A 5,168-nucleotide genomic window follows, 5' to 3' on the forward strand; every position below is an offset into this window, starting at 1 on the left:
AGCATCACAACAAAATCACTAGTCTTCCACTCAGCACCACCAGCTCGCCGCGGCCGCCGCCGCCGCCGCCGGTTCCCTCTGGAGACAAGAGCAGAGCAGTCAGAGACGCTGCCAGGCTTCAACTGCTCAACTCCACAACCTGGAGCTGCAGCTGGAGCAGAGGATGAGAGGATGAGAGGATGAGGGGATGAGGCCCAGCTGCTGCAGAGCTCACCTGTTGGCGGCTCCTGAACTTCACATGGAAAACACAACATCCGGTCCTCCAGTCCGCTGATTCCCTCTGAAGCCTGCTGACATTCCATCCCTCCTTTGTTGTTGTAATGCCAACCTTTCAGCTCCTCTCTGAAGGAGGGAGACAGGAGGAGGAGGAGGAGGAGGAGGGAGAGAGAGAGAGAGAGAGAGAGAGAGAGAGAGAGAGAGAGAGAGAGAGAGAGAGAGAGAGAGAGAGAGAGAGAGAGAGAGAGAGAGAGATGCAGTGAGCAGGAAAAGCTGTGAATTCAGGAGAAATGTAAACAAAAGCCAGCGATTAGACCGAAGGAGCTCCAGAAAAGAACGAGAGGAGCCGGTTGTCCTGATCTCCCAGTCTGGCTGGGAGCTGGTAGCTATGCAACAGGACTGGAGTCGGTGGGAGAGGGGGATGGGGGGATGGGAGGATGGGGCAGAGGGACGCCGGGAAGACAGGGAAAAAAAGGAGGAAGAGCAAACTGCATGAGGAAAAGAGGACAGAGAGCAGAGCAGAGAGGAGCCAGCGTGCACACCTCTGTCCAAACAGCGCGAGGCCACGCGCAGCCCGGGGCTGCCAGCAGGTCCTGCCTTCAGCGGTCATGGTGTTAACATGCAGCGCGTGGCCGTGGACGGAGCTGTCCGCGGGCTGGGTGCTGAATGACGCCCTGATCCCCTCCACGTCCGCCTCTCCGTCTGCTCCTCTCCATCTCCACTTCTCTCCTCCTTCCCTCCTCTCTACCTCTCCATGTTTCCCTCCTCTCCTCCTCTCCTCCTCTCCCCCTCTCCATCCCTCCATCCCTCCATCTCGTCTCGATCCCGGCCTGGAAACCCTGCCACCTGTTGCTGCACTGAAGTTTTCTCTCCGGAGACGAAGCCCCGCAGACCGCTCTCCGGTCCTCCGGTTCCTCGCGCGGCTGGAGCGGCGGAGCTCGGCTCTCCTTCCTCCTCAAATCACGGCAACATGACGACATGATGAACCTTCTCCCCGCAGGCGAGGCAGGAAGGGAGGAAGGGAAGTCATTTTCCCTCCACTCCGCCGCCGAGCCGCTGTTTTCCCTTCTTTAGGCTTTCTGGCTTCGGCGCGTGTTTTTTTCCAACGCGCACGGTGCGTGAAAACCAGGAAAACTGAGAATCGAAGCATTAAAAGCAGAGAGAAGCTGCAGGTGGAGGACTCACCGCGACGCACCGTGTGGGGAGGATGGAGGCTTATTCCAGCCGTGCGCCTCCTCCTCCTCCTCCTCCTCCTCCTCCTCCTCCTCCTCCTCCTCCTCCTCCTCTTCCTCCTCTTCCTCCTCTTCCTCCACCCGGGCTCCACCTCGGGTTGTGGGGATGAGGCTGGAGAAGATGGATCAGGGAGCTTTTATGTCTGCTGCCGGAGAAGACAAGGAGGAGGTGGGAGGATGAGGAGTGACGACTCCTGCAGGAGACCAATTGACGGCATTTCTCGCTTTTCTTTTTTTCTTTTTTTTCATATAAAGCCTGTTCAGGGTGCGGCCAAAGCAGCAGTCACGTGACAAGAGACCACACTGTGCAACCTGCAGCCCTGTGGAGGCTCTACAGCCTTGTGCGTGGCTCTACAGCTCTGTGTTGTGGCTCTGCAGCCCTGTGGAACCTCCACAGCCCTGCAGGCTCTACAGCCCTGATAAGGCTCTACAGCCTTGTGCGTGGCTCTACAGCTCTGTATTGTGGCTCTACAGCTCTGTATTGTGGCTCTACAGCTCTGTATTGTGGCTCTATAGCTCTGTTGAAGTTCTACAGCACTGTGATGTGACTCTGCTCTACGTTGTAGCTCTACAGCCATGTATTATGTTTGTACAGCCCTGTGGAGGCTCTGTAGCCCTGTGGACAGAGGCGGGCGTGCCAACAGGCAAACCAGGCATTTGCCTTTTGGCCCGCTTTAAGGGGGCCCCCTCTAGGTGCAAATTGTGTGCAAAAAAGCAATTTATTTCGCTGCGCATGGATGGGGTGGGGGCTGGATGAATTTCTTGCCTGTAGTCACCAAGGACCCTTGCCCCACCACTGCCTGTGGAGGCTCTACAGCCCTGTGGAGGCTCTACAGATCTATGGAAGTTCTGCAACTCTGTCACGACTCTACAGATCTATGGAGGGTCTGCAGCCTTGTGGAAGCTTTACAACCCCAAAAAGGCTCTACAGCTGTATGGAGGCTCTACAACCCTGTGGAGGCTCTACAGCCTTGTGTCGTGGCTCTACAGCTCTGTGGAAGTTTTACAGCACTGTGATGTGGCTCTGCTCTGTGATGTAGCTCCACAGCCGTGTCTGTACAGCACTGCGTTGTGGCTCTACAGCACTGTGGAGGCTCTACAGCCTTGTATCGTGGCTCTAAAGCTCTGTATCGTGGCTCTACAGCCCTGTGGAAGTTCTACAACACTGTAATGTGGCTCTACATTGTAGCTCTACAGTCATGTATTATGTTTGTACAGCCCTGTGTTGTGGCTCTACAGCACTGTGGAGGCTCTGCAGCCTTGTGTCGTGGCTCTACAGCTCTGCGTTGTGGTTGTTCAGCTCTGTGGAGTCTCGACAGCCTTGTGCGGTGGCTGTACAGCTCTGGAGGCTCTACAGCTTTGTAATGTGGCTCTACATCCTTTTATTGTGCCTCTACAGCCTTTTATTGTGGCTCTGCAGCCTTTTATTGTGGCTCTACAGCCTTGTGATGTGGCTCTACAGAAAACCCAGGAGCCTCCAGTTAGCAACACTCCTAGAACCAAGAGTTCTGCTGCATCATGGAGAACTACCAGCTCTTTAAAAGATGACGGAGTCTGGACTGAAATCTGTTCTAAAGGATGCTGATATTGCAGAGATGCGATCCCTCTTCTACTTCCTGTCAGAACTCTCACTCCACATCAGAGTGGTGTGTTGGTGAAGTGGTTTGCCCTGCTGACTCACAGTGAGTAGACTGGTTTCACTGTGTCCAAACCGAAGACCTGCCTGTTGGATGAATGGATGGATGTCAGTCCCTGGCAGTGTGTGTGGTTCCTGGTCTGACTGTGGTCACTGGTGCAGCCTGCCTACTGGCAGCTCCAGTAACCTCAGTGTGGATGAAGCTCAGTCGGAGACTCCCTCCGATCGTCACATGACAGCAGTCGCCTTAAATACCAGCAGGATGTCAGAAGGTGAAAGAAGAGAAGTTCACCGATGTCAGTTTTATTCTTCCACTCAAAGGAAATCCAGTGACTGAGGCGCACATGTGTAAAATTAAAACTGTGTTTTCATGCTTCACTGGAAAACAACCAAAGAGAAACTCATGAAGCAACAGCAGTAACCAGCATCTCCACGTGCACCAGCATGAAGATCTGAGCGGGTTTCACTCTTCAGCAGTTATTAGACATCTAGAAGAAAACATTCTCACTCTTCTCAAATCACAGCCTGAGCCACAGTTTCCCTTTAAAAACACATTTTAAAAACTCTGCCCAACACCGAGTCTTCAGTTAATCATATAATATCACTAAGATGTGTGTGGAAAACAGCCAAGACTTCAGATTTAATTTAGCTCCAAATCAAAGTCCTCCTTTAGCAGAAATATGTGAAGGTTTGGATGAACTCACTCAGACTGATACCTTTCACTTCCCCACTGGGATTCGAACCGTCTCCCAGCTCTTCATCCAGCACAATGGACTCGAACCGGGGTCCTGCCACTGTGAGGCAGCAGGGGAAACCACTGCACACTGTGCAAAATACAAGTCCTATAGAAATATTCAGGTAGGAAATTCTCCTCTGAAGTCATGAATGTAGTGAAATGAGAATGAAGGGAAGGAGCTCGGCTCAGCAGCTGGAGCTCCGGTCTGACTCCACTCGTTCTGCTCTGCACTTCCAGCATGATATCAATCCTTTCAGTGAGTCCAGCAGGTGTTTCGGGACGGATCAGTTCTGACGGCTCCCCTCGGCCTCGCGGGAACATCTGGAGCGGCCTTCCAGAGGCGAGCGGGGCTGATGAGCTGCCGGCGAGCGGCCGCGGCCATTACCCCGCACAAAGCCCGCAGCTCCTGATCCCCCTGAAGAGCCGGGCTTAGCGGCGGCCTGCGGGGACGAGCCCGGATCACACCCTGCGTCTGCTGATAGGAACGTCAGGGGGGAGGATTATGCATATCAGTGACCCCCCCTCTGCTTTCAGGGCTTAATGTTAACACCAGGCCCCCCAGAGGCTGCTAATGGAGTCTGAGGGGAGGGGCCCCGAGGCCGGCGGCCCCGGACCCACCAGGCAGGAAAACTGATGCTCTGAACATCTGGGGGCAGCTGTCATCACCGAGGGCTCGCTTTCCCACAATGCAACAGGTTCTGAAGCGACTCAGTGTGACCCTGGTGAGGCACATCTGGAGCTTTGAGGGGTTCTGGAACACCTGCAGCACATCTGGAGCTCCAGCTGTGGCCTCACGGAGGAAGGAGCCGCTGCTCGTTAACAGTCTGAGGAGGTTCATGTTCACAACGTGAGAAGCGAGGCTCTGGACTGGAGACGACATGGATCCAGGTTCCTGCTCTTCAGCTGTGCTCGTGCTGAGGGTGGCTTCTCTGGGTGTGGTGGAGGTTTGGGCTGCGGCATGGCGCCCCCTGCTGGTCACTGCCAGGAAGACACAGCTGCTTCTGTGCTGCTTCAACACGTCCCACAGATGCATGATGGGATTGGAGCGTGAGGAATCTAAACCTTCTCAGAGTGACGCTGCTCCTCCCCAGACCCGCTGACTGACCAGTAAAGACAGACGCCCCCCATCAGGTACAAGATATGTTTATTTACTGATTATCCTCCAGCAGGGAGACGTGTTCCTGGAACACTCCTCCTGGATGGAAGTTGGCAGCGTCAGTCTTGAAGTGGTTTCCACCGGCTCACACACCTCAGTGGTTTTGGTTAAAGTTTCCTCACCAGGATCTTTCAGGATTAAATGATCTCGGCTCTGCTGATCTTCAGAAACAGACTGTTCGTCACAGGTGGG

This window comes from Salarias fasciatus, chromosome 18 (assembly GCF_902148845.1).
Source record: "Salarias fasciatus chromosome 18, fSalaFa1.1, whole genome shotgun sequence".
Classification (NCBI taxonomy): Eukaryota; Metazoa; Chordata; class Actinopteri; order Blenniiformes; family Blenniidae; genus Salarias; species Salarias fasciatus.